The sequence below is a fragment of the Perognathus longimembris genome, chromosome 12, assembly GCF_023159225.1.
Source record: "Perognathus longimembris pacificus isolate PPM17 chromosome 12, ASM2315922v1, whole genome shotgun sequence".
In the NCBI taxonomy this organism is placed as follows: Eukaryota; Metazoa; Chordata; class Mammalia; order Rodentia; family Heteromyidae; genus Perognathus; species Perognathus longimembris.
In genome coordinates, this window is record NC_063172.1 from 55,260,474 (window position 1) to 55,271,306 (window position 10,833).

Here is a 10,833-nt window from a genome sequence, read left to right on the forward strand (position 1 = left end):
CATTTTTGTCAAATTTGTTACCTCCTCCCTCATTTTTCTCCCTCCTTTCCTCCTCCTCGGGCTTCTCCTGCCCTCCCCCCCGCCATGTACATTTGGTTTACAGCATATTGTCTTGTAATTACTGCTGTTGCATTGGTTTGCTTTTTACCCTTTGCCTTTCCATCTTGGTGTTCCCCTTCCCTAGTTCCAATAAATGTACATACAATACCCAGTGTACTAAAGTCAGTTACAATGATATCGGGGTAAAGCCCTGGGGAAGAAAGACAAAAGACATGATGAGAATGATGGTTATAGAGTTTTAACTCATTTTGTTCAGCTTCCAAGGAATGTTATTTTTGAAGAGTCATCATCGATCAATATAATTAAATTTAAAAAATTAAACAAAAGAGTTTTAAAGTTACTTTTTACATTTAGAATTTTAATTTATGCTGAATTATTTTATGTACATGTGACACACTGATTTTTAATTCTGCGGCATCTATACAGTTTCTTAATATATGTCGATGTCTTTCTAGTTTGGAGTTTGTAATATCAATGGACTCTAGTGCCATATTGTACTGCTTCCACAGTTTTTACTACTTTAGTACAACCTTACTGTGAGATAAGAAAATCCATTGTTATTGTCATTATTATTTTTTCATATTATTTTGATCTTTTCTGACTCTGATTTTTCTGAATTATTTTTGTTGCAACTTGGTATATTCTACAAGAAAATTCTGATGATAATTTAATTGGTACCTTCTGGAGATTTATAAATTAATTTGGGGAAATAGACTTCTTTACAGAAGGTAACCTTATAGCTTTTGAAAATATGTGTCTATATCTTTTAGGCATAGCAGTACATCTGAAAAGTGAAATTCACAAGTTTGATAAGAAATATACTCACTGCTTTACATTTGAAACTGTAACCCCTCTCTACATCAGTTTGACAATAAATAAATTAATAAAAAACTAAAAAAAATCCAAAATGATCAACATCTACAACTTTCTCAATACCAACATGCCACAAATGGAAAATCCCACACCTGGTCTCATTGACATGCCACAGCCAAAATACTGTCTCATTGAACTTACTGCAAAAAGTTAATTCAATGCAATACCCATCAAAATTCCAGCAACAGTCTTCAAAAAGATAGAGAAAATAATCCAAAACTTCATATGGAACAACAACAACAAAAATATATAGGAACAATACTTGGCTGGAAGAACAGTGCTGGAAGAATAACAATAGTCAACTTTAAACTGTATTACACAGACATAATAGTAAAAATAGCTTGGTCCTGCCACAAAAAAAGAGGCCAATGGAGTAGAAGCTAACAAGCTAAATAGCCCAGAATGGGAGATTTTTACCAGCTATTCATTACACAAGGTCCTAAAATCCAAAACTTACTTAGAGCTCAAAAATTTGAACCCTCAAAGAAACAACAACCCAATTAATAATGACTTAAAGGGGGACATCACAAAAGAAGAAGAAGTAAATATGGCCAATAGACACATGAAAAAAAAAAGTTCAACATCTCAAGCCATAAAGCAAATGCACATGAACTCCATCTCACCCCAGTTAGAAAGGTCATTATCATGAGAACTAACAATAACAAGTGCTAATGTGGATGTGGCCAAAAAGGAACTGTATTACAGTGTTGGTGAGATTGTAAACTTGTTCAATCACTCTGGTAGGCAGTATGGATGGCTCTCAAAACAACAACAACAACAACTAAACATAGTACCCTATGACCCAGCAATTCTGCTTCTGAACGTTTATCCAATGGACCCCAGACAAGGATACGCTAAAGCCACGACCACAAACATGTTTACTGAGCTTTATTTACCATCACCAAGGTATGGAATCAGCCCAGATGACCCTCAGTGGATGAATGGATCAAGAAAATGTGGTATGTAGTTATAACGGAATTCTACTCATCTATTAGAAAAAATGACATTGAAACATTCATAAGGAAATGGAAAGACTTGGAGAGGATTAAGTTGTGAAGACCCAGAGAAGTACAGGTTTCATGGTTTCCTTTATTGGTGGGGACCAGATGTGGCTATAAATCTAGAAGCAAGCTCACTGGGTGGCACCCAACTGATTATAAATGAATTAACTGAAGTATGCTATAATTATTTAGAAAGACTAAATTGAAGCCCAACAAAATGAGTACTAGGAAATGGATACTTGGGGATGGGGCCAAGAGGAGTAGGATAGAAGAATGAATGGGGGAAATGAGTAGAAAGGAGGCAAGAATGCATTGTGTATGCCACAGAACTGAGAAACTTGATGTAAGGGTGGATGTGGGTAGGGGGCTGTTGGAAGTATGAAATGGATCAAGATGCATTATATACATAAACTTCTCTGTTAAATGGCAAAAAATTAACAATTAACCCCCAAATTAAGATAAGTGAGGGAAGAAATGGGTGAGAGAGTGGGTGAGAATGTTAAAAGGGATGACATTGATCAAGAGGCACTGTATTCATTAACTGCGCTGTTGAATGCCCACTCCTTTGTACAACTACCTAAAGAAATTTTTTTTTTTTTTTTGCCAGTCCTGGGCCTTGGACTCAGGGCCTGAGCACTGTCCCTGGCTTCTTTCTGCTCAAGTCTAGCACCCTGCCACTTGAGCCACAGCACCACTTCTGGCCATTTTCTATATATGTGGTGCTGGGGAATCGAACCCAGGGCTTCATGTATACAAGGCAAGCGCTCTTGCCACTCGGCCATATTCCCAGCCCCTAAAGAAAATTTTTTTTAAATTACCTGTAACATGTAAATAATTTCATGGTTTTTTGGGGGAGCACATTATTTTTCTTTAAAATTTAATTTTATTATCAAGGTGATGTACAGAAGCGTACGGTTACATACGTCAGGCAATGATTACATTTATTGTCAACGTGCTACCTCCTCCCTCATTTTTCTCCTACTTTACCTCCTCCCCAATCCCCCCACCCAGTTGTAAAGTTAGTTTATAACATATTGTCTTGTAAGTATCACTGTTGTATTTGTTCACCCTTGGTTCTTTGTCTGTTTTTTTTTTTTATTAATTGAACATAAATTTTTTTACAAGGTGTTGTGCAAAGAGGGTGCAGTTACATAGTAGGGCAGTGTGTACATTTCTTGTGATATCTTACAACCTGTTTTTCCATCCCTTGTCTAGGTCAGGTAGACACATATGCAATATACAATGTATCAAGCACATATACAGTGTTCACAGACTTGGTCTCTACTGTCTCTCCGTCTCCCTTTCTTAACAGTCATATATGAGGGAGATCATGCCCCTTTGTTTTCTGTGTTCTAGGCTTGTCTCACTCAACATTATTTGTTCAAGTTCTGACAATTTCCCTGCAAATAACAATATTTCACCATTCCTAATCGCTATGTAGTATTTCATTGTGTATAAGTACCATATTTTTTGGATCCATTCGTCTGTGGAGGGGCATCTGGGTTGTTTCCATATTTTGGCTATTGTGAATTGTGCCGAGATAAACATGGAAGTACAAATGTCTTTTTGATATCTTGGGGTTTGCTGTTTAGGATAGATGCCTAGGAGTGGTATGGCTGGGTCATACGGTAGGTCTATATTGAGCTTTTTGAGAAACCTCCATACTGTTCTCCAAAGTGGTTGTACTAATTTGCACTCCTACCAACAAGGGAGAAGGGTTCCTCTTTCCCCACAGCCCCTCCAGCATTTGTTGTTTCCTGAGTTCAGAGTATAGGCCATTCTAACTGGGGTGAGGTGGTATCTCAGGGTTGTTTTTATTTGCATTTCCTTTACTAGCAGGGATGTTGAGCATTTCCTCATGTGTTTCTTTGCCATTTTTATCTCTTCTCTTGTGAAGTCTCTCTTTAGCTCTTTTGCCCATTTCCTAATAGGTTTATTGGGCTTGGAGGGGCTTAGATTTTTGACTTCTCTGTAGATGACCGATATCAGGCCTTTGTCTGTTGCTGTGCTGGTAAATATCCTTTCCCATATCGTTGGCTGTCTTTCTATTTTGGTGGCTATGACCTTAGCTGTGCAGAAACGTTTTAATTTGTAGTAGTCCCATTTGTTGAGTCTTTCCCCTATTTGTTGTGCCCCTGGGACTCTATTCAGGAAGTTCCTTCCTGTGCCTATAAGTTCTAGTGTCTTTCCTACTCTGTCCTTCAGTAGTTTCAAGGATTCAGGTCTGATGTTGAGGTCCTTGATCCATTTTGAGTTGATCTTGGTGCATGGTGATAGGCTTGGGTCTACTTTGAGTTTTCTGCATATGGCTGCCCAGTTCTCCCAGCACCAGTAGTTGAAGAGGCTATGTTTATTCCATTGTATGTCTTTAGCTCCTTTGTCGAATATCAGTTGGCTGTAAGAGTGCGGTTTTATTTCTGGGTCTTCAGTTCTAATCCACTGGTCTTCCGATCTGTTTTTATACCAATACCATGCTGTTTTTGTTATGATGGCCTTGTAGTAGAGCTTGAAATCTGGTATTGTGATACCTCCTGCACTATTTCTTTTGCCTAGAATTGCTTTGGCTATTCTAGGTTTTTTGCTGTTCCATATGAATTTATGGATTGGTTTCTCTATTTCAGTGAAGAATGTGGCTGGGATTTTGATAGGTATTGCATTGAATTTGTATAACAATTTGGGCAATATGGCTATTTTCACTATATTGATTCTGCCTACCCATGAGCATGGGAGGTCTTTCCATCTCCTTGTGTCTTCTTTGATTTCCCTTATTAGATTTTTGTAGTTTTCATTGAATAGGTCCGTCACGTCCTTGGTTAAGTTGATCCCTAGGTACTTTATTCTTTTTTTGGCTACTGTAAATGGAATTGTTTCCATAATTTCCTTTTCTGTTTGTCTATTGCTGGTGTACAGAAAAGCTGCTGACTTTTGTGGATTGATTTTGTATCCTGCTACTTTGCCAAATTGGTTTATTAGGTGTAGGAGTTTGGGTACTGTGTTTTTTGGGTCCTTCAGATATAAGATCATGTTGTCTGCGAATAGGGATAACTTGATTTCTTCCTTGGCAATGTGGATCCCTTTGATGTCCTCCTCTTGCCTTATTGCTATGGCTAGGGATTCCAGCACTATGTTGAACAGAAGTGAGGAGAGTGGGCATCCTTGTCTTGTTCCTGAGTTTAGGGGGAATGATTTAAGTTTCTCTCCATTTAATATGATATTAGCAGTTGGTCTGTTGTATATGGCTTTTATTGTTTTGAGGAATGTTCCATCTATTCCTGTTCTCTCCAAAGCTTTTAATAGGTATGGATGTTGTATTTTGTCAAAGGCTTTTTGGGCATCGACTGAGATAACAATGTAATTCTTAATTTTAGATCTGTTTATGTGGTGAATTACGTTGATTGATTTACGGATGTTGAACCATCCTTGTGACTGAGGGATGAAGCCTACTTGGTCATGATGTATGATTTTCTTGATCAGTTTCTGGATCCTGTTAGCTAATATTTTATTGAGGAGCTTTGCGTCTGTGTTCATTAGTGATATTGGTCTGTAGTTCTCTTTTTTGGTTGGGTCTTTGTCTGGCTTGGGAATGAGTATGATATTAGCTTCGTAGAATGAGTTTGGGATTTCTCCCTCTGTTTCTATTTCGCGGAAGAGTTTGAGGAGTATTGGTATTAGCTCCTCACTAAAGGTTTTGTAGAATTCGTTGGTGAATCCATCTGGGCCTGGGCTTTTCTTAGTAGGGAGGTTCTTGATTACCTCCTGTATCTCACCGTAAGTTATTGGTTTATTTAGTTGATTTATTTCTTCTTGGTTCAGTTTGGGCAGTTTGTACTTCTGTAAGAATTGATCCATTTCTGTAAAATTCTTTTTTTTTGCTGAGTAGTGGTTTTGGAAATAGCTCCTTATGATTGTTTGACTATCGTGTGTACTTGTTGTAATTTTTCCGGTGGAGTCCCTGATTTTACGTATATGAGTCTCTTCTCTTCTTTTTTTTTGTAAGTCTTGCAAGGGGTCTGTCAATTTTGTTTATTTTCTCAAAGAACCAGCTTTTAGTCTTATTTATTTGTTGAATGGTCTTTCTATTTTCAATCAGATTTATCTCTTCTTTAATCTTTGTGATCTCTGCCCTCCTAGTCTTTTTAGATTCTGTCATTTCTTATTTCTCCAGTTGTTTTAGTTTCACCGTGAGGGTATTCACCTGCTCTGCTTCCATTCTTTTAATGTGGGTGCTGAGTGCAATGATCTTGCCCCTCAGTACTGCCTTAGCTGTGTCCCATAGGTTTCTTTGTGATGTGCTTTCTTTGTCGTTGTGGCTTATGAATTCGTTGATTTCATCTTTAATTTGGTCTGTGGCCCAAGTGTTGGATAGCAGCGTGGGGTTTAGCCTCCAAGAGTGTGCATAGTGTCTGTGGTTTCCTTTGTTGTTGAGGGTTACCTTTAATCCACTGTGATCACATATAATACATGGGATGACGTCAATACTTTTGTATTTGCTGAGGTTCTTTGTGTGGGCTATGACGTGGTCTATTTTGGAATATGATCCATGGGCTGCTGTAAAGAAGGTGTATTGGGTCTCTGCAGTGTGAAAGATTCTATATAGGTCTGTTAGATCCATTTGGGAAATGGTGTTTTTTAGGTCCTCAGCTCCATTACTAATCCTCTGGGTGTTGGATCTGTCTCTTGGAGAGAGAGGAGTATTAAAGTCACCCACTATGATTGTGTTTGCGTCTATCTTGCTCTGTAATTCTGTGAGAATTTGCTTGACATATGTCGGGCCTCTTTTGTTCGGTGAGTATACATTTATCACCGTGATTTCTTGATTCTGTATTTTTCCTTGTATTAATATGTAGTGTCCTTCTTTGTCTTTTTGAGTGGACTTTAAAGAGAAGTCCAGCTTGTCTGAGATCAGAATGGCTACACCTGCCGTTTTGGTGGGTGCATTTGCTTGGTAGATCTTGCTCCATCCTTTCATTCGAAGCCTGTTATTGTCCCTTGCTGTAAGGTGGGTCTCTTGTAGACAGCAGATGTCAACTTTTTGTTTGCGAATCCATTCTGCCAGTCTGCTCCTCTTAATCGGGGAGTTTAAGCCATTTATATTTAAAGAGATCAAGGATAAGGGTGTTTTTTTTCCTTCCATTTTCTTGTTGGGCTGTTTTTTCCTCTTTTTTTTTTTCTTCTTGTCTTTAGTGAGCTGGTCTTTCTGCTGGACTTTGGCTATTGAAGTTTCTTTCTGATTCTGTCTGTGTGTCTTTTACGATCTCTGTTGGGTGGGCTTCCCCTCTTAATATTCGCTGTAGGGCTGGTTTTTTTATTCACATACTCCTTTAGCTCCTCTTTGGAGTGGAAAGATCTGGTTCTCCCTTCGAATGTGAACTCCAATTTCGCTGGATATTTGATCCGAGGTTGTAAATTGTTATTCTGAAGTACTTGGATGGTGTTCTTCCACTCACTTCGAGCTTGGTAAGTTTGTGTGGATAAGTCGGATGTTATTCGAATCCTCTTCCCATTGAAAAAAGTTTCCTTCTTCACTTTGGCTGAATTCAGAATTTGCTCTTTAATCTTGGGGTCTGTAGTCTTGAATATTATGTGCCTTGGGGTGGTTTTCCTGGGGTCTGGCCTGCCAGGTGTCCTATAGGCTTCGGTTACCTGGATGGGGTCCCCTGTGAGATTGGGGAAGTTTTCTGCAATAACTTTTTTGAGAACATGTTTAAGCCCTCTGCTCTGGTATTCGGCTCCTTCTTCTATTCCAATTATGCACAGATTATATCTCTTGTCTTTGTCCATTAGTTTCTGGATTAGTCTTCCCTGAAGCTTCACCTTTTCTTGAAGTGTGGTCATTTTCTGGTTGTTGTCAGCTGCTTCATCGTCCAGGCGAGAGATTCTGGATTCTATATGGTCCACTCTTTGTGTTATGGTTTCAATTGCGGAGTTTATGGATGTCAGAGAGCTATTTATGGTTGTCATATCAGCTCTGATCGTGGAAATTTCTTCCTTTAAAGAGTTATATTTTAAATCTATTTTTTCATGCATTTCAATTCTCAGGATGTGGAGATTTTCTTTAAAGGCAGCTTGCATTGTATCCATTTTTGCTTCCATTTCTTTAAACGAGGCTTGCATTGTATCCATTTTTGCTTCCATTTCTTTCTTGGCTTCCTGGGTGTCCTTCCAGATTTCCGCTCTAAACTCCTGGAATTGTTTTCTGATTTCATTTCTGACGCTTTCGATCATTCCTGTTAACATGGCCTCATTTGCTTTTTTAGTCTCCATCTCCTCTTCAGTCGTGCTGCTTTTTGGAGCTGGCGAGTTGGCTTGCCCTTTGATGAACTGAGTTATGTTTCTTTGTGATTTGCACATCTGGAAATCTGTGGATGGCTTCTCAGGTTTGGTTTGTAGCTCTTTCCTCCCTCCTGTGTAGGCGTATCTACGGCAGCAGGTGGTGCCGCTGTGGCCCAGCCCACCAGTTCAGGGTACACCTACCAGAGCGGGCCCTGTCGCCGGGGGCCCTGCCCTCCTGTGCGCTGTTGTCCACTACAACATGCACTTTAGCGGGATATGCCTCCCAGAGGGAGTCCTGGGTTGTTGGGTTGTGCTTGCGCCCTCCCGTGAGTCCATTGGGGGAGGCAGTATGTGTGGGGCCCAGTGGGATCGACTGTCCAGGTGTGGCTTGGCACCCTCAGACCTCACCTCTGCTGCGAGGGGGGGGACGTGATCAGGCTCAGGTGACCCTGCTGGGCTGGTATTGCCCACCAGCGCCTGTGATTTTAGTTGTAAGAGTTTGCGAGGTCCAGGCGCCTCGGGTGGAGCTTGCTCTACCGTCCGTCCCCCGGCCCCTATTGGGAAGGGGGCAGGGCCGGTTCTGCCAGTTCAGGAACCTGTGGAGGCTGGGGGCTGCTCAGCCCTTCCCCTGCTAAACTGGCTTCCCAGCATCTGATGGGACCTCCCCGCCTGATTTGGGGATTCTTTGTTCCCTCGGGGGTGGGTAGGGGGAGGGAGGGAGATCTAGCTTCTTTGTCTGGCTTGGGTCTCTGATAGCTGGTCTCCCGTTGGGGGAAGGGATTATGGGGGACTCACTTTTGCTGCTTTGTGTGTGTGTCCCGCGCAGCCGTTGGCCCTCCAGGGGTTGGCTAAGTGTCGTGGTGGCTTCCCTGGTTCCCTCTTTCTGCCGCGCTGGGTTCCCTTGTCCGAACCCGGTGTGGACCTGAACTTCTCGTCGCTGCTGGTGTGTGTCTTGGTCTGCACCCTGCCTTGTGTCCGTGGGGTCTCCCGCTATATGAATTCTGCGCTCCTGGCAGCCTCTCTTTGTCTGTTTTGATTAAAGTGGTATCTCAAGAAATTTTAATATTTATATGTAAATATTTCAAAACTGAATCTCTTATCACAAGTTCTTATTTCAGAAGTACTTCTACTATCAAGACTTTTGGATAACAACTTCTCAATATATATTGTGATTAGCTTTCTTATTTATCCTTGTTAGAAGTATTTGCTGTGCATTTTGAAGTAATAGTTGTTTTCACAATTGCTGTATTTTACTGTCATATGCTCTGGTGTTTCTGAGAAGCATTTTGTTTTTTCAGAAAAAACATTTGTTATAAGCTTAATCAAGATGGTTATACATTTCATACAAAGTTTTGTATCAGCTCAATGGAAACCATAAAAAAATCTGTAAAACATACACAAAAGAGCCAGGTGTCAGTGGCTCATAACTGTGATCCTAGCTATTCAGGAGGCTGGGATCTGAGGATTATGATTCAAAGTCAGCTCAGTCAGAAAATCCCATGAGACTCTTATCCCTAATTAACTCCTAAAAAAGCTGAAAATGAAGCTGAGGCTAGGGAAAAAAGCATAGAGATAATACCCAGGCCTGAGTTCAAGCCTCAGGACTGGGGCACACACACGCAAAGACACAGAAGAAAAAGAGAAAGAAAGCAATACAAAAAATAAAGTCAAAGTAACTGAGCCAAATAAAAATGAATAGACCAAATGGGAAAAGTTTACTAAGTGAAGAAAATCAGAATCAGAGACACAAAGTCCATGTTTTCTCCCACATGAGGAAGTTAGTTTTGAGTTATAAGCCTACATGAAAACAGACACTAAACTTTATACTGAAGTATGGCTTTTGCAGGGAAGGCTTACAATGGTATAATTCCTGACTTAGTTTTTCCAAATGAATACCAAGAAGTTGAAACATGTGTTGTTGGGAGTTGGGGTAGAAGGGAGGAAGATCAGCTGAATGGAGAGGGGGAAATTGGGAAAGATAGTCATAATATCCAATGTACATGCACATACATCGACATGGATCAGATAACGAGGGAATGGGTAGGATTGGGAGAGATGGGGAGAATGATGAAAGGTGTTGACATAGATCAAACTGCTGGCATGGATGTGGCCAAAAGGGAGCTCTATTCCACTATTGGTGGGAATGTAAACTTGTTCTCCATTTGTCTGCCTCTCCTCCCCTTGTCCTGCCCCTTCAGTGATAATAACACATGTTCCAGCTTCCTAGCATTAATTTTGTTAAACTGTAATCCTCCCCTAGGTAGTCCATACTTTAGTCAATCTGCTTGTGTACATATGACTCTGTATGTTTTTATATATGTTTATAGTTTTGCTCTAACTTACATATGTGAGAGAAACTTGGTCTCTTTGAGTATGATTTACTTTGCCTAACATAATTTTATCCAGGTCCACCTATTTTCATACAACTGATATAATATTGTTCTTCCTAATGGATGAGTAAAATTTCATTACCACACACACACACACACACACACACACACCCAATGTGACATGTGGTGTAGGTATGGGTGTGGGTGTGTATGCGTCATTTTCTTGATCCAGTTATACATTGTAGAACATCTGGCCTGTTTCATACCCTGGTTTTGGTGAACACTGCAACAAGGAA

The 10,833-nt window shown here is 40.3% G+C and overlaps 1 non-coding gene across 1 annotated transcript; it reads right to left on the bottom strand.

The window, feature by feature from the left end:
* Positions 1–261: 261 nt before the first annotated feature.
* LOC125361117 lies at positions 262–356 on the bottom strand. Its single transcript, XR_007212902.1, has one exon. It is a non-coding gene; the product is annotated as a small nucleolar RNA SNORD116 (small nucleolar RNA).
* Positions 357–10,833: the final 10,477 nt, after the last annotated feature.